Source organism: Kogia breviceps, chromosome 5 (assembly GCF_026419965.1).
Source record: "Kogia breviceps isolate mKogBre1 chromosome 5, mKogBre1 haplotype 1, whole genome shotgun sequence".
NCBI classification, from domain to species: Eukaryota; Metazoa; Chordata; class Mammalia; order Artiodactyla; family Physeteridae; genus Kogia; species Kogia breviceps.
This window is the reverse complement of record NC_081314.1, coordinates 131,150,079-131,174,490: the sequence shown is the minus strand read 5'-3', so window position 1 is coordinate 131,174,490 and position 24,412 is coordinate 131,150,079. Positions and strand designations below refer to the sequence as shown.

General features: G+C 37.3%; 1 protein-coding gene across 2 annotated transcripts in view; it reads right to left on the bottom strand.

Annotated features, from left to right (window-relative positions):
• Nucleotides 1-24,412, bottom strand: part of JAM2 (junctional adhesion molecule 2) — a 283,683-nt gene that overhangs the window by 123,145 nt on the left and 136,126 nt on the right. Inside the window, exon 11 of one of the 2 annotated variants that reach the window (XM_067034972.1) lies at nt 12,088-12,097. The exons of the other annotated variant lie outside the window; for it this stretch is intronic. The gene's annotated coding sequence lies outside the window, so the exon portion shown is untranslated. Of the gene's footprint in view, nt 1-12,087; nt 12,098-24,412 lie in introns of those variants that run through there. 2 annotated transcript variants of the gene reach the window in all.

Sequence of the window (24,412 nt, the reverse complement as noted above, 5' to 3'; positions counted from 1 at the left end):
TAGATGTCATTTTAGTATCTAGTAGGAGTTGGGACCTTACAAGATAAGGAAATTAGGAAGAGGGTGAGGAATTCTCTCAAGATCACAGTGTTTTGGATCTAGCTGGGAAAACATTTAGGTATATTATGCACCAAAGAAATGTAAAATTCAGTTAAGTACTGTCCTTTGTCTGACCTGCAATCTTTTATTTGTAGATGGAAGGAAAAGATAAGGATATCAGGCAATCTCAGTTGTCATCCTTCACTTTATGTCAACTTGACTGGATCAGGGGTGCTCAGAGAATTGACTAAACATTGTTCCTGGGTCTGTCTGTGAGGGTGTTTCCAGATGAGCTAAGCATTTGAATCTGTAAAGTATATTGCCCTTCTTGGTATAGGTGGCTATCTTCCAATCCACTAGCATCTGAATAGACAAAAGACAGAGGAAGGGAGAATTTACCCCTTTTCGGTGGTGGAGTGCTTGAGCTCAGACATCAGTCTTCTCTGCCTTGGACTGAGACTTAACACCATTGGCTCTCCTGGTACTCAGGCCTTTGGATGTAAATTGAGCTATAGCATCAGCTCTTCTTGTTCTCCGGTTTGCGTATGGTGAATTCTGAGACCTACCCTTCATAATTGCATGAGCCAGTTCCTCATAATAAATATATATATATGTAAAATACATGTTTATAGATATAGATATAGAGGTATATGTTATTGGTTCTTTTCCTCTGGAGAACCCTAATACACCAGGTAAATGATAACTATCTTCTCTAACTTTGGAACCATGATACAATGACTGTGCTTGGCTTAGCAGTTGGGATGGGGAAGAATCAATCCAGTTGTCATCCTAAGCAACATTTCCACTTGTTATGCCACCTCAACCAGCTGTTTTCTGGAAAACTTTAGAATTAGGTCTAGAGATGTTTCAGAGAATCAAGCGCATAGTATTAATATTGTTTGTATTGTGCTTAAGAAAAATACATATAATATTTGGTACTTAAAACCTGTCACGCTTAAGAGAACTTGGCCTATTACAAAAACAATTCCGCCTGTGATATCAACTTAAAACATATCATTGATTAATTGATCTTAACTCATTTTAATAGAAAGGAATGAGAAAAATTCTTACTGAACTTATGACATTGAAGTTATACAAAGATTTAGGATATACCATATTAATAAACTTTATTTATTTATTTATTTTTTGCGGTATGCGGGCCTCTCACTGTTGTGGCCTCTCCCGTTGCGGAGCACAGGCTCCGGACGCGCAGGCTCAGCGGCCATGGCCCACGGGCCCAGCCGCTCGGCGGCATGATCTTCCCGGACGGGGGCACGAACCCGTGTCCCCTGCATCGGCAGGCAGACTCGCAACCACTGCGCCACCAGGGAAGCCCTAAACTTTATTTTTTATTGAAGGATAGTTGATGTACAATAATATAATATGTTACAGGTGTACAATGTAGTAATTCACACATTTTTTAAAGTTTTACTCCATTTATAGTTATAAATTATTGGCTATATTCCCCATGTTGTACAATATATTCTTGTAGCTTTATTTATTTATTTTTAATTTATTTTTCTTTTTGGCTGCATTGGGTCTTCACTGCCGCACGCAGATTTTCTCTAGTCGCAGTGAGCGGGGTCTACTCTTCGTTGTGGTGCGCGGGCTTCTCATTGTGGTGGCTTCTCTTCTTGCAGAGCCCGGGCTGTAGGCATGCGGGCTTCAGTAGTCACAGCACATGAGTTCAGTAGCTCTGGCTCTCGGGCTCAGGCTCAGTAATTGTGGTGCACGGCCTTAACTGCTCCGCAGCACGTGGGATCTTCCCAGACCAGGGCTCAAACCTGTGTCCCCTGCATTGGCAGGCAGATTCTTAACCACTGTGCCACGGAGGAAGACCCCCTCATAGCTTATTTTATACTTAATAGTTTGTACCTCTTAATCCCCTACCCCTATGTTGCCCCTCCCCCCTTCCCTCTCCCCACTGGTAACCACTAGTTTGTTCTTCGTATCCGTGAGTCTGCTATGTTTTTGTTACATTCACTAGTTTGTTGTGTTTTTTAGATTCCACATGTAAGTGATAACATACAGTATTTGTCTTTCTCTGATTTAGTTCACTTAACATAATGCCCTCCAAGTCCATTATGAGAGTTATAAGAATTTCAGTACGTTTGAGGTTTATTTGATAATTGAAGTATCTTAAAAGGTAATCAAATAGGTAAACTGGTTTAAGCTGCTGAAAGGAGTTTAAGTTTGTAAATGAAACCAAGGATCAAACCCCTATATTAGTTTCTATGGCTTCTGTAACAAATGACCACACATTATATGGCATAAAACAACAGAAGTTTATTGTTTCCCAGTTCTGAGGGCTAGAAGCCTGAGATTAAGATATCAGCAGGGCCACATTCCTTCCAAAGTTTCTAGGAAATAATCCTTCCTGCCTCTTTAAGCTTCTGGTGGCTCCTGGCTTTCCCCGGCTTGTGGCAGCACCCCTCCAATCCCTGCCTCTGTCTTCATATGACCCTATTCTCTGTGTATTTTCTGTCTCTAATAAGGACACTCTCATTGTATTTAGGGCCAGCCCTAATCCAGTATGACCTCATCTTGATCCTTACCTAAATATCAACTGCAAAAATCCTATTTCCCAAATAAAGTCACATTCTGAGGTTTTGAGTGGACATGAATTTGGAGGGGACACTATCCTACCCACTACACATTTTAAGAGTGATTGTTAGGGTTTGCTAGACTTATACGTAGAGTAATGAGATTTGTAATCTAAAGATTACTAAGAGCAAGGGTTTTGAGTATGTTTCTTTAACTAACTGATTATTAATTTGAAAACCAAGGTCACCTCTGAATAATCTATTCTGCACTCAGTTCTCTCGCAAGGTCACCCAGCAACTCACAGTCACACAAAAGAATACTTTTATTAAAAAGACTTTGACAAGGTGGCTTTCCTCATTCTCATTCTGCTCTAATATTTCTCTTTGAAGACAGCAGCATTTCTCCCTGTTATTCTCTTAAACTGACTAAACCTGGGCAAAACGAACACCTTTCATGATAAAGCAGTTTAAGAATAGGATACGTATCAAAGGCCAGAAGAATATCCCAAACACCAGGATGAAACAGCTCTGGAGAACAAAGCTGCAAAGGTACAGTCTCAGGTGAAGCCCAAAATACTCTTTAGCTGATTAAAAGAAAGTAGACCACAACAAAAACATAATTTGTCAGTGTTTGCTATTTTTAGAGTCTTCAGGAAGCAGAATTAAAAGACAGAAAGGATTTTCAGATAAAAACGTCTTAGCTAACTCTAGCAAATCTTGCAAAAGTCAAACGATCCTGAGTACAGATGAACTAACTCCTTCCAGATTTCTTGGATAATGGCTTCTACTCCACTGCCAGCTGCTGAGGGCTCAAGGCAAGGGGCTGCAGGTCTGGAGCCAGCCCACTGAGAACATTCAGGACTTTCATTACTTCCTAGAGACAACCTACAGCAAGAGCTTAGAAGAAATGGTGGGTGATAGGTCTGTCTCCAGGCGCTGGTCTGCAACAGGGCCAGGGAGGTAATGAGGAAGCTCCTATCAGACAGATAAGACATCACACAGAAGCTCCACTCAACTCAGCTTTACAAATGGTAAGAGAAGCAAAGGCACCCAGAGCAACAATTCCTAGAGGCTGATTTCCCCAAAGAAGTTTACATAAAGCAGTATTTGATCATAGGAAGTAGGCTTCTTTTTTAACATTAATTGTATGTGGCTTTTTAAATGTACATATTTTTCAGACAATTATGGTACTTCTCTAGCAATATCCTCATCTATAAGGAGACTGGATAACAAATTCTTTGATTTACAGGTGTAGTTCCAAGTTCTCTCTTTAGAAACATGACCGTTATTTGTTAAACAATCCTCAAACCAAGTAATGAGCATTCTTCAGACTGCTACCCTCCTCCAAAGAGCTGAAAGCACTTTATATTAGTTGCCGAAATAGAGTTCAGATTGGAGGTGAGGAAAAGAAGAAAATACAGAAAGTAAAAACTTTGATATAATAATGGGAAAGAGTTTTCTAGGCATAGAAGAAAATAAGAGATAAGATGCAATAAACAAATTGATAGGCAAATAGCAGACTGAAAAGAAGTTTTCAAATAATAAAACAAAGAAAAATACAAACAGTTAAGAGTCTTAGTTCCTCAAGAGCTTAAAATCAATGAGAAAATATTGATGGGCCATTACAATCTGGCAAAGGATTGAACAGGCATTTCCTAAAAGAAAAAAATATGACAAAAAAACATGTGAATATATATTCAACATAATTAATTGTCAAAGACATCCACAACAGAAATCACTGGGCACGGATTTAAGGTGTGAATGTAGCACTTATTAAACAGTATTATACAGCTTTGCATCTGCCAATCATTTAATTCTTGCAACAATTCAATATTAGTAGTACTATTATTATCCTCATTTTACAGTTGAAGAAACTGAGACACAGAAATGTTAGTAATTTAACCAAGGTCATGTGGCTAGTAATTGGCTTAGCCAGACTCCATGCCCAATAGTTGGGCTCCCTGCCCAGGCTCTTACCACCAGGCTTTACTGTCTTTCTGAATACTTACAAGGAACCGAATGTTTGGGTCCCCCTGAAATTAATATGTTGAAATCCTAACCCCCAACATGATGATATTAGGAGAAGGGGTATTTGGGAGGTATTTAGATACGAATGGGATTAATGCTCTTATAAAAGGGACCCCAGAGAGCTTTCTTGCCTTCTTTCTGACATATGAGGACACAGTGAGAAGTCAGGCAGTCTACAACCCTGAAGAGGGTTCTTACCAGAGCCTGTCCATGCTGGCATCCTGACCTTGGACTTCCAGCCTCCAGAACTGTGAGAAATAAATATCTGTTGTTTATAAGACATCCAGTCTATGATAGTCTGTTACAGCAGCCTGAATGGACACATATAGTACTGCTGGGTGCAGTGAGACTCCCTCTCACATATTGTCGGTGGGCAGGAAAATTGGTGCAATTGTTGTGGTAATAGGTACAATTGGTAAATGAAGCAGTGGCTTTGTGTAAAAGTTCTGAAATATCTTTGTATGGAGTAAGATTTTTTTTTTAAGGAATAAAAACCTTGATGACAATGAATAGCACAAATGTGGAATGGATCCCACTGACATCTACGGCGCCAGGAGTGATACAGAGAAAGGGGTCTCTACCTAGGACTAGGTTGCTGGCAAAGCTGGAACTGCAGAAGCAAAAAAGGGGACGATTGAACACGTGTAACCGAGGGAGTCACATTTGGTGGCCTCGTCTTCTCAGTAACCCTGGAAGCAAAGTCACTGGCAGAAAGCTTTGAGAAGCAGGAGAGAAAGGATGCCTGGAACAATCACTGCATGGATTGTGGTAAAGAATCAGAAGAGATGAATTGAAATTTTTCTGAGCCGCGGAAGGATGAACTTTAAGCAAGACAATGGGAATTTTCAACGGACTTGGATTTGGTAATGAATCATGTCAGCCTCGGTGTCACTCTGGACTAAGAAGCTCAATTGAAGATAGGGGCAGGAATCCAAGGTTTGGAGTGGATGAGAAGACAAGGGGAAAAGGACATAAGGATTACTGAGAACATGGGCATCGTGCTGGACCATTACAACATGATTCAGGGTAAATGACAGCAAAAAATACCCAGGAAAACAGCACACAAACCCTGAAGTTTCACATTTGTGAATTGCTTCCATGGGAGGTCTTCGAGCGCCTCACTGAAAATGTCAGGGAACAAGTCAATATTCTTACAAAACGCCAAGCATTTAAGAGAAAATGGAACAAAATTTCTTACACTCTCTCATTGACTTTATCAGAATCTGCGGAACGGACTTTCACTTACTTGACGGAGAAAGAGCGTTACCTGCTTCCTCCAATACTAATTGCACATATGGCCACCAACACGATTAGGATATAGGATGTTTTCCTAGAGAACGTACTTGTGGTTGCCAAGAGGGAGGGGGTGGGGGAGGGGTGGATTGGGAGTTTGGGATTAGCCGATTCAAACTATTATATACAGAATGGATAAACAACATGTCCTACTGTATAGCACAGGGAACTGTATTCACTATACTGTGATAGGGCTTCCCTGGTGGCGCAGGGGACACGGGTTCGTGCCCCGGTCCGGGAAGATCCCACATGCTGCGGAGTGGCTGAGCCCGTGAGCCATGGCCGCTGAGCCTGCGCGTCCGGAGCCTGTGCTCCGCAACGGGAGAGCCCACAACAGTGAGAGGCCCGCGTACCACAAAAAAATAAATATATATATATATACATATATATGTATATATATATAAAATATATGTGTATATATATATATATATATATACTGTGATAAACCATAATGGAAAAGAATATGAAAAAGAATATATGTATAACTGAATCACTTTGCTGTACAGTAGAAATTAACATAACATTGTAAATCAACTATACTTCAATAAAATAATTTTTTTTAAAAAGATACTGGACATTTCCATCATCCTGAACAGTTTTCTTGTGTCCCTTTGCAATCAATTTTCTGTCCCTTCCCTCTGGTCTGATCTGCTTCCCACTATTATAGATTAGTCTTGTCTGTTCTAGAAATTCAAATAAATGAACCATATAGTAAGTACTCTCTTGGTCTGGCTTCTTTGGTTCAGCTTAGTGTTTTAAAAATTCATCCAAATTATGTGTATCAATAATTCAGTCCTTTTTATTACTAATAAGTATTTCATTGTGAATTTTACAATTTGTTGATCTATTTACTTGTTGATGGATACCTGGGTCTTTTCCAGTTTGGGGCTATTAATGAAGCTTCTGTGAACATTCCTGTACAAGTCATCTTAAGGACATGTTTTCATTTCTCTTTGGTAAAGTGTAGCAGTGGAATTGCCAGGTCTTATGTAAAGCGTATGTCTATCTTAATATGAAAGTGCCAAATTGTTTTCAAAGTCGTTGTACCATACTATATTTTAAATTTTTCTTTAATTATGGTAAAATACACATAACTTACAATTTACCATATTAATCATCGTTAGGTGTATAAATTTCTGGAGTGTCAAGTACATTCACATTGTTGTGCAACCAGTTTCCAGAAGTCTATTCACTTTGCAAAACTGAAACTCCATATCTATTAAATAACAACTCTTCATTCCCCCGTCCCCCAGCCCCTGGCAACCACCATTCTACTTTCTGTCTCTATGAATTTGACTATTCTAGGTACCCCTTATAAGTGGAATCATACAGTATTTGTCTTTTTTGTGACGGGCTTATTTCACTTAGCATAGAGTCCCCAAGTTTCATCCATGTTCCTTTCATTTTTAAGGCTGAATAATATTCCATTGTATTTTTATAACATTTTGTTTATTCATCTGTTGATTGGGTTGCTTCTACTTTTTTGCTATTGTGATGATATTACTAAGAACATGGAGTACAAATATCTCTTCAAAACCCTGATTTCAATTCTTTTGGCTATATAATCAGTAATGGAACTGCTAGGATCATACGGTAAAAATATTTTCAATTTTTTGATGAGCCACCATGCTGTTTTCCATATCGGCTGTACCATTTTACATTCCCACCAACACTGCACAAGAGTTTCAATTTCTTCACATCCTCATCAATACTTGTTATTTTCTGTTTTTTTGATAGTAGCTACCCTAATGGGTATGAGGAGGTATCTCATTGTGATTTTGATTTATTTGCATTTCCTTAAAGATTAGTGATGTTGAGCAACTTTTCATGTGCTTATTGATCATTTGTATATCTTTTTTAGAGAAATATCTATTCAAGTCCTTTGCCCATTTTTAATTGGGTTATATTTGTTGTTGTTGAATTGTAGTTCTTTATATATTATGGATATTAATCCCTTATCAGATACATTATTTGAAAGTATTTTCTTCCATCCTATAGGTTGTTTTTTTCACACTGTTGATTGTGTCCTTTGATATAAAGAAGTTTTTTATTTTGATTTAGTTCAATTTATCCATGTTTACTTTTTTGGATATGCTTTTAGTGCTATGCTTTTAGTGTCATATACAAGAAATCATTGCCAAATCCAAAGTCATCAAACTTTTCCCTTGTTTTCTTCTAAATGTTTTATAGTTTTAGCTCTTATGCTTATGCTTTGATCCATTTTTAGTTAATTTTGTATATGGCGTGAGGTAATGTCCCAACTTTATTCATTTGCATGTGGATATCCAGTTTTCCCAGCACCCTTTGTCGAAGACTGCCTTTCCCTATTGAACAGTCTTGGCACCCTTGCTGAAAAATCATTTGACTATCTATGTGAAGGTTTATTTCTGAATTTTCCATTCAATTCCATTGTTCTATATGTCTGTGTTTACGCCAGTACCACATTGTTTTGATTACTGTAGATTTGTGTGCCATGCTATTTTATATTTCCACCAATAATGTATAAAAGTTCCAGGTGCTCCATATCCTCATCAAAATTTGGTATTGTCACTTTTTCATTTTAGCCATTACAGTGGAGATACAGTAGTATTTCAACATGGCTTTAATTTCCATTTATCTTGTTACTAATGAGACTGAGCATCTTCTCGTGTGCATATTAGCCATTCTTATATCTTTAGTGGAATGTTTGTTCTAATCTTTTGTCCATTTTTCACTGAGTTGTATGAGTTTTTTGCATATTCTGGATACAAGTTCTCCATCAGAAAAATGTATTGCAATTCCCGCCCCACCTCTGACTGTGGCTTGCCTTTTTCATTTTTTATAACACTGTTGTTCAAAGAACAGACACTTTTAATTTTTATTAAGTTCACTTTATCTTTTTTTTTTTTTTTTTGGTTAACAATTTTTGTATCCTAGTAAATCTTTACCTCCACTTCAAGATTGTTTTAGAAGGTTTTTTTAAAATAAATTTATTTATTTATTTTTGGCTGTGTTGGGTCTTTGTTTCTGTGCGAGGGCTTTCTCTAGTTGTGGCAAGCGGGGGCCACTCTTCATCGCGGTGCGCGGGCCTCTCACTATCGCGGCCTCTCTTGTTGCGGAGCACAGGCTCCAGACGCGCAGGCTCAGTAGTTGTGGCTCACGGGCGCAGTTGCTCCGTGGCATGTGGGATTCTCCCAGACCAGGGCTCGAGCCTGTGTCCCCTGCATTGGCAGACAGATTCTCAACCACTGTGCCACCAGGGAAGCCCTGTTTTAGAAGTTTTATTTTCCTTTCAAAGTATTTTTAGTTTTAACTTTTATATTCAGTTAATCAATTATTTAGAGTTAATTTTCATGTTGTAAGGGTTGAGGATCAGTTTTGTTCACACAGATACCCAATTGTTCCAGAACAATTTGTCAAAAAGACTCTTCTTTCTTCAAATATTATTTTAGCACCTTTGTCAAAAATTAATTGACTGGGCTTCCCTGGTGGCACAGTGGTTAAGAATCCGCCTGCCAATGCAGGGGACATGGGTTCGCGCCCTGGTCCAGGAACATCCCACATGCCGTGGAGCAACTAAGCTTGTGCACCACAACTACTGAGCCTGCACTCTAGAGCCCACAAACCACAACTGCTGAGCCCACGCACCACAACTACTGAAGCCTGCACACCTAGAGCCTGTGCTCTGCAACAAGAGAAGCCGCTGCAATGAGAAGTCTGCACAGCACAATGAAGAGTAGCCCCGTCTCGCCGCAACTAAAGAAAGCCCGCACACAGCAACAAAGACCCAATGCAGCCAAAAATAAATAAATTAAATAAATAAAATTTTTTTAATTAAAAAAATTAATTGACCACATAGTTAGTGGACTATTTTTTGACTTTCTATTTTACTTCATTGATCCTTACTCCAACACTATATTGTTGTGAATATTTTATTTTATGTCAGGAAATTGGGTAATGTAAATCTTCCAACTTTGTTCAAAATGGTCCTGGCTATTCCAGGTATTTTGTAATGATGTTTCACATAAATTCACAATTCACATAAATTGTAGAATCAGTTCATCAATTTCTACAAAAAAGCCTAAGGGATTCTGATTAAGGATGCATTGAATCTACAGATAAATTTGGGAAGAATTGTTATCTTAACAATATTGAATCTTCCAATCCAATGACATGGTGTATCTCTCCATTTACTTCTGTCTTCTTCCAGCAGTACTTAGTAGTCTTTGGTACACAGACAAATCTTACACAAAGTTTTTTTCAACTTATCCTTTAGGATAATAATGTTCTGGGTGCTGTTATAAATGGCATTCTTCATTTTAACTTAATTTTCCAATTATTTTCCACTAATCTTTAAAAATACAATTGATTTTTGTTCCTTGACTTCTTTCCTACGAACCTGCAAAATTTACATAGGTATCAGCTGCAATCAGTCAACAAAAAGAAAATTAGAAAACAATTAGAAAGATTGGAAAAGAATGTGTATTTCTAATCCATTAATTATTTTTAAATCTTTCTTTCTGAAAAAGTCTGATAGTCTATAAACTATGATATAAAGTAAACTGCAATTTGAAGTCCATGAGTTTTTTTTTTTTTAATTTAAATGTGATACTAGAAGAATAATGGCTCTCTACTGGAGCAGGATTTATAGAATCCAGGGTTTGAAGGAATCTTAAATTACCTAGTCCAACCAATCTTCTACATCTTCTCAGCCAAACACTTTTACTAACTGGGATTAAACCCCTTCAGAGATAGGAATTTCCTTTTTGCTCCACCCACTTCATCTTTGGTTGGCATTATAAGAATGTTCTTAATTTGAGCTCAAAGCTGTCTCTCTGAAGGTTCTATTCATTTCTTTTAAAATTTATGATATGACATAAGGGTGGGAATTCAGCTGGTACATACTGGTGCAATGTAGTAGTTGTTAAAATATTCAAGTACCAGTTATTTAAAAACCACACTACCTTGAATCCACACTACTGCCACTGGACACTTCTGGACCACTTCATAATCTGGGAATTAAATGACTCAGCAGAGGGCCTTGAGGCCCTGCTCCAGAAATATGACCTATACCCCTTCTGCTGTACTTGGTATTTTTAACATCATCCTTGCTTATACCTCTACCACATACAAGCTTGTTACTTGGCTTCTAAAAAGCTCGAAATCCTTGCTAGTCAAAGAATGATGCATCACCTTGGAGTTTTTGAGATATGCAAAATTGCAGGCACCACCCCAGACCTACTAAATCATAATCTACATTTTAATGAGACCTCCAGATGATTCATATGCAAATTTGGTTTGATTTGTGCTAGTTTAGAACTTGCTTCTAGGTTGGGGCTTGTAACCTAGTGGAAACAAGGCCATAACAGTAGTGAGGGCTCAAAGCAGTTGTTATTTAACAACCACTACATGAATATTTTAACAACTAGTACATTATACCAATATGTACCAGCTGAATGCCAACCCATGGGTTGTATGATAGATTTTCAGAGAAATGAATAGAATCTTCAGAGAGACAGCTTTGAACTGGTAGATTAATAATGTAGAGAGAGGGGAGTTCATCAAAGGATCTAAATCCTTGAGAAGGCAAAATGTTCTAAGTGCATTGGGCCAAACTGGCCTTTGAAAGGAAGAAGAAATAGGTAGGAAGAGGAAGCCAATGCAGAAGTAGGAGTTTTGAAGATTTGGTAATGAGAAGGTAAGGACATTTCTCTCAGATGGATTTTGTCATTTCTGTGAAACTTGAGGGAGTTTGTCAGCTGAAATGGGTGGGCAGGAGAATATGGAGGTTTAATCAAAGAGGAGAGGATGTTGAATTAGTCATTTCAGTGAGTAGACAGCCTTATTAGAAAAATGTTGGTAGATTCCTGGACAGCTTTAAGTGTGTTTGAATGTTGTAAACATGAATTTAAAGAGAAATCAGTCAGCCCATTTGGGGCTGTCTTTGCTCAAGTGCTAGCCCAAAGATGACAGATGACAGATGGTAGATTGCAGCCAGTGTTAGGATTTTGTTAGCCAGATAAGTCAGAAAGGTGAAAAAGCAAGGAGTCAAGGACATTGCAAGGATTTTCCATAATGTCATTCAAGATAGACAAGGAGGGAAGTGAATGCAGAAATGGGCTGGGAGATAAGTCAGAAAGTTGCTGTCATGTCAATGGATGGAGATCTTAATGAGACTGAGAATGCTGGAATGCTAGAATAAGTGGGCTTGAAATACAGGCATTTGTAGTGTGAGGGTGAAAGGGTAGAAATGATTTTGGAGGTGGTAATGTACCAGAAAACTGGGTTTACTTCTTGGTGGATGTCGAGGCAAAAGACACAACCAAACCAAAGATCAGGAGAAGGATTTATTACTTTCATCAAGTAAGGAGAACACCAGGGGTCTTTCTCAAAGCAGTGTCTCTCCGAAAGCAAAATTGGTAAAATTTTAAGCCAAGGGTACATGCATATTCATGACGGGGCTTCAAATGGAGAAGTCAGCGTAGAATTAGGGCAAAGGTCAACAGAGTCCAAGCTTTAGTTGACTGAAGTCACGAGGGTCAGAAAAGGTCAACATCATCATTCCTTAGGTTCCAGTTGATCTGATGGTAGAGCACTTCAGGCTAATCTTTACCACCGAACTGGGAGTCTCTACACCTGATTTATTATCTTGCTGTTGTTACTTTTCTTGCCTGATAACAGTTTGCTTCTGCATTCTCTTGTTCCCTTAAGATGATTAATTACTGAGACTTTTTCGAGGACAAGCATTGTAGCCAGGCTTAGATCACAAGTTGGCTTAGGACCAAAATGGTTTCTTTTTTTTTTTTTTTTTTTTTTTTTTTTTTTGTGATATGCGGGCCTCTCACTGTTGTGGCCTCTCCCGTTGCGGAACGCAGGCTCCGGACGCACAGGCTCAGCGGCCATGGCTCACGGGCCCAGCCGCTCCGCGGCATGTGGGATCTTCCCGGACCGGGGCACGAACCCGTGTCCCCTGCATCGGCAGGCCGACTCTCAACCACTGCGCCACCAGGGAAGCCCCAAAATGGTTTCTTTTATTTCAAGAAAGCCATGCCTGGTTCTCTTTCTCTGGGGACCCCTACCCTATCTGCTTACAGTAATTTGTGTTCGCAAGGTTAAGTATGACCATGACACTGAGTGATTCAAGTGGAGTAGAAGTCAAGGAACTGAGAGACCATGGTGTTGGCTGGGACACTTACAGATATTTCATTTAATGTTTTATTATGGAAAACTTTCAACATATACAAAAGCAGAGAGAAGGGTATAGTAAACCTCCATGTATACATCACCCACCTTCAACAATATCAACTCATGGCCAATCTTCTATTATCACTGGAAGCAAATCCAAACACCACATCTTGATATCTGTAAATATATCAGAATGCATCTGTAAAAAATAAGGACTCTTTTTAAAAACATATCCACTCTACATCATCACATTTAAAACAACTAACAATAAGGACATAATATCATCAAATACCAGATCAGTCACACTGATGGTTGAAGTTGCTTGTCATTATGACAGGAATTGATTTGGAGATAAAGGTTGACAGCCAGGAACTGATTCCCAAGGTAGGAGGAGGAGGGGCAGAGATGTTACCAGGTGACAGCAATAAAGAGGGGGGAGATTTTCAAGTCAGGTAGCCTAAGCCTCAAAAGTGCAGGTGAAATCCCCCCACTTCCAAGAAAGGTGGAGAAATGGCTTGGAAATGGCAGTGAGAAGCAAAAAGGAAAGCTTTGAGTCTCATGGTCTCACCTTGAGAAGCAAGGAGTTATTAGAGCAAAACTAGTCTCCACTTGAGAGATTTGAAGGGCAAAGACATTTCACGGGGAAGAGCCAGGTTTCAGGTGAATTCAGGAGGTGAAAAAACGTTTATCAAAGAGATGGAATGTATGAGGATCTGCTGATTGCAGACCTGGAGCGCATAGTGAATAATATGGACGTGGGTGAGGATGAGGGTACAGAGAATCAAGTTAGATTTATGGGGAGATGTGCTGGAGAGTGTAGGTCATGATTAGGGTGATGATACATCCCATTTTCCCAAGACTGTTCCCATTTATATCTGTCATCCTGACATGCAATTTACTATATGTCCAGGTTCAGATAATAAATTATGTGATCTCCCTAGATGGAAAGGTTGAGTGAAGTCTGTTCTCCAGGCAATGACTGAGTGAGCAAGGAAGCCCAGCATGGTGAGATTGGTTCTGAGAACCAGTCTGTTCTAGCTCCGTGTAACCTTGCGGTGACTATCACCCTGCAGTGCTGGGAGCTGGGCCTAGGATGGTCTTTTCTACACCAGTGAGTGCTTTGGGGGTGAAGAATGCGAAACTTTAGATCCAGACATTCCGAAGCTGAGAGTCTCTCCCTAAGGAGATAATACTGCAGACAAAGATTACTTACCAAAAAAATTCTTGCTTCAGTATTATTTAATAAGAAGCTTATAATTATTTATAAGAAGCTGGACTGTCCAGGATAAACAGAGACTATAATTAACCATCTCTAAATGAATAGCTCTACTTCTCTCCTGGGGAATAAGCTACACAGAATTATCCATGTGTGAAATGTCTGAATCTCAAATAACTACCTACAATTCTCAGCATCCGCCATCACGACCTTGGATTTGAAACTCATATATGACACCGCTAAGGGAGGCACTGATATCAGCGCATTTAAAATGCTTATCAATTTTTTGAGCTTTTCTCTTTTTCTTGAGCTAATTTTAATGCATATCATTTTTGAGATAATTACAAATGTGTAATTTTTCAAATTTATTGGTATGATATTCCTCAAAATACCTACTCATGATTTCTAAATTCCTTATGTTGTTCTTTGTTCTCTTCCTTTTACTTGATCCAGTTCTAGTTTTTTGACACTATCATTTCTTGTTTTATATCTCATTCATTTCTACTCCTGCCTTTATTTCTCTTCTTATTCTTACCTTGTTTATTTATCTAGCTCTTGAGATAACTTCTTACTTTTCAATCTTTCTTCATTTTTTAATGAATGTATTTCAGAATATAAATTTACTTCTAAAGGTAGATATTTGAATTCCACAAGTCTTGATATACCATATTTTAATTATTATTCAGTTCTAAATATTTTTTAATCTTCTCTTGGGAATTATTTTGGAGGAATTTTTTAGGATTGCAGCTTTTTAATGCAGTTTTTAGGATTGGGTATTTTAAAAAGTGATTTTATTGTTGATTTCTCATGTTACTGAGTTACAATGAGAGCACACCATATCATATTAACTGACATCTGCTGAAAATTCTCAGTGATCTAGTGAGTGGTTAATTTTTGAAATGTCCTGTATAATTTTTGTGGGAGGCAGAGTTCTAGATATCTATTAGATAAAGCTAGTTTATTTTGTATATCTTGTTTTTTTATATAAAAATTTATTTATTTTTGGCTGCATTGGGTCTTTGCTGCTGCACACAGGTTTTCTCTAGTTTCAGTGAGTGGGGTCTACTCTTTGTTGAGGTGCGTGGACTTCTCCTTGCGGTGGCTTCTCTTGTTGCAGAGCATGGGCTCTAGGCACTCGGCTTCAGTCGTGTGGAATGCAGGCTCAGTAGTTGTGACGCACAAGCTTAGTTGCTCCGCAGCATGTGGGATCTTCCCGGACCAGGGATCGAACCTGTGTCCCCTGCATTGGCAGGCGGATTCTTAACCACTGCACCACCAGGGAAGTCCTGTATATCTTCTGATCCTTACTAATTTTTGATCTAATTCATTGGCTTCTGATAGATATACATTAAAATCTTAGACATTAAAATCTATCACTATGGCTGTGGTTTTGTCCATGTCTACAGGTAATTCTATCAGACTTCCCTTCATAGAAGTCTGGGTTTTGTTATAGGTATAATCAAACTTATAAATATTATATTTGCTCAATGGATTTTTCCTTCAATTATTAGCAATTGATCCTTATCAATCCCTATTAATTTTGCCCTATATTTGATTTTGCATGGTATTAATATTGTTACACTTTTCTTTTTTTTTAATTTTATTGAAGGATAGTTGATTTACAATGTTGTGTTAATTTCTGCTGTATAGCAAAGTGATTTAGTTATAAATATATATTTTATTTTTTATATTCTTTTCCATTATGGTTTATCACAGGATATTGAATATAGTTCCCTGTGCTCTACAGTAGGACCTTATTGTTTATCCATCCTCTATATAATAGTTTGCATCTGCTAATCCCAAACTCCCAATCTACTGCTCCCTACCAACCACAAGTCTGTTCTCTATGTCTGTGAGTCTGTTTCTGTTTCATAGGTAAGTTCATTTGTTATACTTTTTTCTTTAGGTTTCTATTTGAATGGTATATCTTTTCTCCATCCCTTTTTTTTTTTTTTTTTTTTTTTTTTTTTTGCGGTACGCGGGCCTCTCACTGTTGTGGCCTCTCCCGTTGCGGAGCACAGGCTCCGGACGCACAGGCTCAGCAGCCATGGCTCACGGGCCCAGCCGCTCCACGGCATGTGGGATCTTCCCGGACCGGGGCACGAACCCGTGTCCCCTGCATCGGCAGGCGGACTCTCAACCACTGCGCCACCAGGGAAGCCCCCTTTTTTTAATAGTATATAACTTTTTTCTTTGAAATAATTACATATTCACAGAAATTTGAAACAACACAAAAATATACAGGGAGGTCCCATACACTGCAATCAGCCTCCCCCAGTATTCATATCTTGCATAACTATACATCCTTTTGTTTGAAATTTCTTAAGTATGCTTTTGTAAGCAAATTACAGCTAGATTTTGTTTCTTTATCCAATCTGATCACTTCAGCCACTTTAAAAGGTGAGTTTAATTTGCTTACCTTTGGAGTTATTTAAATAAGCTGCAATTGTTTCTACTTTCTTATTTTCTTTCTTTCTTTGCCTCGTTTTTCTGCTCACCACCCTTTTAATTTGCTTCTTTATTTCCTCTTTCCTACCCTTTCATTTTCTTGTTGCTTAGAGATATAATTTTATTTTTATAGTCAGTAATACTCTCACCAAAATATTATATCCATTTCCATACTTACAGTTACTTCTTGTCTCCCAATGCCTTTTCTCTGGGTTCAGTGTTCTTCATGCTGAAGTATATTTTTTTATAGTTTTTTTGTTTTTTGTAGTTGAGAGGATGTGTGTAGTAAATTCTTTTTTAAAAAATTTATTTAATTTATTTATTTTTGGCTGCATTGGGTCTTCGTTGTTGCGCATGGGCTTTCTCTAGCTGTGGTGAGCGGGGTCTACTCTTTGTTGAGGTACGCAGGCTTCTCATTGTGGTGGCCTCTCCTGTTACAGAGCGTGGGCTCTAGGCACGTGGGCTTCAGTAGTTGTGGCACACAGGCTCAGTAGTTGTGGTGCACGGGCTTAGTTGCTCCATGGCATGTGGGATCTTCCTGGACCAGGGCTCTAACCCGTGTCCCCTGCATTGGTAGGCGGATTCTTAACCACTGTGCCACCAGGGAAGCCCTGTTGTAAATTCTTAATCTTAGTATATCCATCATTCTTTTAGTATAAAAGTCTAGGCTGATAATTATTTGCCTTTAGGACATTTAAGATACTATTCTCCTGTCTCTATGCTTCTATCTTTGCTGATAATAATAATAAATCATGAACATGTGATAATCTTTCTCCCCAGTAATTTTAAAATTTGCTTAGAGAGTTTTACTATAATATATCTTGTTTCAATCTATTTCTATTCATCATCCTTGGTACTTAGAATACGCTTGTCACTTAAAAACTTAGGTTTACTTTCAATTCTGGGAAAGCCTTAGATAATCTCTTTAAATATAATTTCTCCACTATCCCCTCATTTTCTTTCTCTGTACCTTCCAATAAGGATATGGGGGTGCTTTTCAAGTTAATCGCTATTTCTGGGTGAATATTTCCACTAAGTAAGTTTTTTCTTCCATTATGTTCAGTAGTTTATCCCATTTCTTAAGGTATATTTATGATTATATTTTTCATTTCTAATCTTTTTATTTAGTTATATTTCATATCCATCTATTCTTGGTTCACTTATGCTTATTTTGTTTCATAATATTTTACTTTTACTTCTACTTTTTCATTCTGAGGAATATGTTTCCCTCTATTTTCTCTTTAAGTATCTTAAAATATTTATTTTAAAGTCTTCTTTTCAGAAGGTTCTATTATTTTAAATTTATTCTAACCACTTTTACCTCATGATTTTGCCAGTTGCCTTTCTTGGCATTATATTTCTAGATGCATTCTGAATATTTTGTTTGTAGGCTTTTTGGTTGTTGCTTTTGTTTCTGTTTTCACTCTCACTGGGCTCACCTCACACTGTCCGGTGGTCTGGCCATTGCTGGGCCCCAAGGCAGAACCAGTTCATCACAAGGAGGTGCCACTGGAGAGAAGACAGTCCAGTCACTGAGCAGCCGGGAGACTTGTTTTAAGCAGCTCCTACTCGTGAGTGTATGTATATCCTCTCTCTCTAGGTCTGCAGTGGCACAGAAACCCTAGTGTCAAGTAACAGTCAGCAGCAGAAATTCTGAATTATATTTCAGAGGCAGGGGATCCACATCAGCCTTTGCTTCAGCAATGAACTAACTCTGCCCTCTGTCTTCTACGGATCAATTTACCTTATCAAACTGCCCGTTCTCTCTGCCAGGTTCCAGAGCCACAGTCCTGGGTCTTCAGCTCTCCCACCTCTTGCTGGTTCCTAGTCTACATCAATTTTTTTTTTTTTTTTTAGTATAATAACTATGTCTTTTTACTTTTCCATTTTATACTTTATCTACTAATGCTGTATGTTGGAACAGAAGGAATGTCCCAAAGAGTGAAGTTAAGGCCCTCCTGAATGGAGATTCTGTATTAATTCCAGGTCAAGGGACTAAAAGGAAAAATATAGTTTTAATGGTTGGAATATTTTATTTTAGTTTTTCAAAAGAGTTGCAAAGCATAGTAACTATGCTCTGATACATAAGAGTTTGTAACAATGTTGTTCAGGGGCTATTAGGTGGTATTTTAAAATACTCTGTATGCAAACAACCCACTAAGCATTTTATTAAGTGTCTCGTGATTTTTTTTCTTTGTGAAGACTGGGACTTTTTCCAAATTTGCGTCCAGGCTCATAGTCTTTTCACTTTCTTGAGGATTGCAACAACCAATCAGGAAAATAAAAACCTCAAAGGGTGAATATTTTGCCAAACTAATAATGGCAGGTACAGAAAGCAGCAGAAAAATAGAATATCAGAAGTCAGAGTGACTTTACCTTTCCTAGCTCCATTCCCTGTTGGAAGGATGATCTTACTCCTTATTCCTTCCAATCCTGTTGGAAGGGTTGCTAGAATGGAGGGGAATCTAATTTCCATAGAGCAATTGGTTATAGGGAGAAAAAAAAAAAATCTATGCCACAGGGAATAAACTTTTTCTAAAAACCTATTTTTAGTTTCAGCTTCATGCTGTTTTAAATTCCCTCTGAGTATGATTCCTCTGACATTTTCTTCAACGAAATTCATGCCAAAGTGGAAGATTTTCTTAAAGTATGCATTTCCTACATTGAATTTAATGAAATGTTAATGTTCTAAATTTTAAAACATTAATACAATAGAAAATGTATTATTGTGCATAACTCAAAGTGCATAACTTGTGCATGACTCAAAGTCTTATATTTGAGGACTTGTCAGGCTGGAGCTCATCATATTGATTTCTAGCTTGTTAGTGTATGGTGATGGTGTTTGAGTTTAGTCTAACTATATTAGACAAGTTACTATTTAAATAACAGGGGACATGGAATGGTGAATAAAATCATTGCATGGCTATTGGTTGCAATTCTGAAAAGGTTGGAATGATCTTAAACTCCTTCCATTTTCCTTTAGTGGGTTTAAGAGTTTTATTTCTTTTATAAGCAATAAGCTGTATATTTCTATACGTTGTCAATTAAAAACCACTTTGGTACTTTTTTGAAAGGGAGTTTTGTGGATGTTGTGTACATGCGTGTGTGTCTAAATATACAAACAAACACATACATACACAGCACATATGTTGGCTGAGAGAGCCTTGTAAATGAACATCTTACGCCCCATTCTCTTAGGAAAACCTTTATAGATTTTTTTTGAACATCCCTGTCTTTAGCTATCAAATTGCTAATTGTGCAAAGAATGCTATAAAGTTGCTAGCTTATCATAAAGAGAAACATAAGCCCCTCATATTGAAAGCCAAAATATAGCAGCACTTTGGGAAGGAAGTTGTTGTGAGAGAGAAAGCACCAGCTTTGGAGTCAGGTAGATCTAGGCTGGACCTTGTCTCTGCCACTGACTCGCAGTGTAAACTTGACTTTGAACTTCTTTCCATGCATTTCCTTACCTGTAAAGTGAAGAGGATCTGTGGCCTGAACACTTGTGTGACGTCAACACTTTTTGACCAATGACACATCCAGAAACTAGGACAGGGATACTAGTAGAATAAGAAAATCAAAGATGTATGAATATGAAAATAATGTTTCAAAGCGAGTGGCATGCAATGTAAATGAGATATCTGAAGACACATGGGCTGTTATCTTCCTAAGAAAAGCAATCCCATCTGATGTAGCTTAGCTTTAGCTGGTGGATACTGGTCATGACATTTTGTTTCCTGAATTTTTCCATTGTTTCCCACTTCTCAAGACCCCCTGGATGTAATCTACTAAAACTCCTACAGATTATTAGTTCTCTATTCAAATGCTCTCCGACTTGGCATCAGGAAAGGAGCACTTATTCCAATGTTTGCTGGAAGATTAAGAAACATAGACAGTACATCAACAGATTTTACAGTGTTAGGAGCCCTTTAACAACTACAGCAGGGCATCCTTTTAGGGGCTATAAAAATGAACTTCAAATTAAAATGGGCATCCGGAGAGCACCTCCTACTGCAGTTACTGCAAAAGTTTTCATTAAAAATCTCTGCAAACACTGACATCGGTAAAAACTCATAATACACTGAAAACCAAGACTGACATACAGCCAGTGGCCTGAATCTCAAAGATATACCACAAATTGTAAGTCGAAATAGGAAAATTAATCAGTGGTGTGCCCTCTACCCTAGTGCTGCGGGCACTTGTGGTACCTTCCTGAGTCACCTCCCAAAACTATCGTACTCATCCCTTAACCAGTATTCCAGGGCAGAATGGGGTATAAATCCAGTCCTGCTGAGAGTTCAGTTCTGTCCCAGGTCTTAAAATTTGCTTTTGTCCCTCACATTTATGTCCAATCTATTCCCCATTCGAAGTCTGAGTAATAGTTAAAATGATGATGATAATAATCATTAAACAGCCCAAGAACCAGGTACTGTTATCATCAATTGTACAAATGAGGAAATCAAGCCCTGCTCAATCTACCTACAAATTTGATAAGGGAATGACATCAGCTTTCTATCTTGTTTAAGTTCCTGTTCATTGGGGTGTTCCTGTTCCTTAAACCAAAATTAGAAGAAATAGCAATATAATACCTCATTTTTTCTAAGGCTGATTTTATGAGGTCCGTGTTCCTCTTATCTTTCTTTCAAAATTACTCTTAAAAAAAGCCAGCAGTTAACCTAAGCAGTTTTTGCAAGTCTACGGTCATGCTGAACTTTCAGTTTTTAAATGCTATTTCCAGAGATAACCTTTCCGTCTTTTCTCTATGTCCTTGCTTTTGTATCCTTTTACACCTGATCTTTTAAATGCTACTGACTTATTTATACCCTGCTGCATTTGGAAATGGATGGGAGGTGACTGCTTAGAGATCTTACACAATTTCGTACTCAAGAAACCCCAAATATGCCTTGCCTGAGAACCTTGGCCGGGTCTGAGCTGCACTATCCCAAATACATGTGTTTTCTTACAGCTCTTCAAAAAAGCAGGTTCTGCCAGCTTGCTTGGTAATGAGGTCACCTTCTAAAGCTAGATATTTAATTTTTTAAAGAAACAATTTTTGTAACAGTTTTGGATTTACAGAAAAGTTACAAAGAAAGTAAAAAGTACTCAGAGATACACATGCCCCCTGCCCAGTTTCCTCTATTATTAACATATTACATTTGTCACAACTATTGAACCAATAACGATACAATTTTATTAACTGAAGTTCAGCTTTTCATTCATTTCATTCACTCATTTTGCCTATTGATTTCCTGTTTTCAATTTCAATGATTCCCACTCAAATTTTTATTTTATTTTTTCTGCTTGCTTTAGCCTTAAAATTGCTCTTCTTTCTCTCATTTTCTAAGGTAGGAGCTTATATAATAGATTTTAGATCTTTATTCTTTTCTAATATATGCACTTAATGTTATAAATTTCCCTCTAAGCACTGCTTTCACTGCATCCCAAGAATTTTGATAAGTTGTATTTTTGTTTTCCTTTAGTTCAAAACATTTTTAGTATCTCTTGAGACTTCATCCTTGACCCATGAGTTATTTAGGATTGTGTTGCTTCATTTCCAAACACTTGGGGGTTTTCCAGCCATCTTTCTGTTCTTTATTTCTATTTTACTGCCTTTGTGATCGAGAACATACTTGGTATGATATATATATTTTTTAACTTGTTCAGGTGTGCTCCATGTCTATATGTTCCATGTAAGCTTGAGAAAAATGTGTATTCTGCTATTTTGGATGAAGACTTCTATAACTGTCAATTAGATCCAATTGATTGATGGAGCTATTCACTCAACTATATTCTTATATATATCCTTACTGTTTTTCTGCCTGCTTAAACCATTAATTACTCAGAGAGGAATGTTGAAGTCTCCAGTTATAATTGTGGATTTATCTATTTCTCCTTGCAGTTCTATTCATTCTTGCCACATGTATTTTGACACTCCATTGCTAGGTGCATAAATGTTGAAGATGATTTGTTTTCTTGGAGAATTGACCCATTTATTTTTAGGTAACACCTATGTTTATCCCTGATAATTTTTCTTACTCTGAAAAGTCTGTTTGTCTGAAATTAATATAGCTACTCCATCTTTTTTTAAATTAATGGTATCATAGAGGACCTTTCTCTACTCTTTTAATTTGAGTCTTTATGTGTAAAGTGGGTTTCTTACAGACAACTTATAATTGAGTCTTGTTTTTTAATCTACTTTGACAATCTTTGTCTTTTAATTCATATATTTAGACCATTTCCATTTAAAGTAACTATTTCAATATTTAGATTATATCTACCATGTTTGTAAATGTTTTCTGTTTTTTTTTCCTATCTTTTTCTGCCTTCTTTGGTTTTAATTGGGTATTTTATATGACTTCATTTTATCTCCTTTCTTAGCATATCAATTAAACTTCTAATTTTTTAGTGATTGCGATTGCTCTAGAGTTTGCAACATACATTTGTAACTAATCTGTCAACATTCAGATAACATTATATACCACTTAACATATATCACAGATACTTTATAACAGAGTATTCCCAATTCCTCCTTCTCATCCCTTATGATATTTCTGTCATTCATTTCACTTATCTGTATAATCGCTCACAACATTGTTACTATTGTTACTTAAATAATTTCTTTTAGCTCAATAAGAATAAGAAAAATTAAAATTTTATTTTACTTTATTCCTTCTCCAACAGTCTTCCTTGCTTTATGTAGATCTGAGTTTCTGACCTATATCATTTTCCTTCTTCTTGAAGAACTTCTTTAAACATTTTTTATAGGACATGTCTGCTGGCAATGAATCCACTCAATTTGTGTTCATCTCAGAAAGACTATTTCTCCTTTAATTTTAAAGATAATTTTGTGGGATATAGAATTCTAGGTTGGTGGGGTTTTTTCTTTCAATGCTTTCAGTATTTCACTCCATTCTCTTCTTGCTTGCATGTTTTCTGATGAGACGTTCATTGTAATTCTTGTTCTTGTTTCCCTACATGTAAGGATTTATTTTCTACTCTCAAACTTCTTTTAAGATTTTCTCTCTGTCTTTGATTTTCTGCAGTTTGAATATGATATGTCTATGTATAGATATTTTGGTATTTATCTAGCTGGTGTTCTCTGAGATTTCTTGATCTATAGTTTTGTGCCTGTCATTAATTTGGGGAAATTCTCAGCTATAAATACTTCAAATATTTCTCCTGCTTTATCCTCATTCTTCTCTTGTTATCCTAATTATGGGTAAGTTATATCTTTTGAAATTGTTCCACCTTTGCTGGATGTTCTGTTCCATTTTATTCATTGTTTTTTTCTCTTTGTATTTCATTTGGGAAGTTTTTATTGACAAATCTTCAAGCTCACTGATTCTTTCCTCAGCCATGTCCAGGCTACTGATGAGCACATCAAAAGCACTGTGCGTTTCTGTTACAGTGCTTTTGATTTCTAACATTTCCTATTGATTCATTCTTAAAGTTTCCATCTCTCTGCCTATATTTTCCATCTGTTATTGCATTAGATCCTTTAACATATTAGTCATGGTTATTTTAAATTCCCTCTCTGATAATTCCAAAAGTTGTATCATAATTGAGTCTAGTTTTGATGTTTGGTTTCTCTTTCAGACTTTGTGGTTTCCATTCTTTTCTTTTCTTTCTTTCTTTCAATTTTTTCTCAATTTTTTTTTTTTTTTTTTTTTTTGCCTTTAGC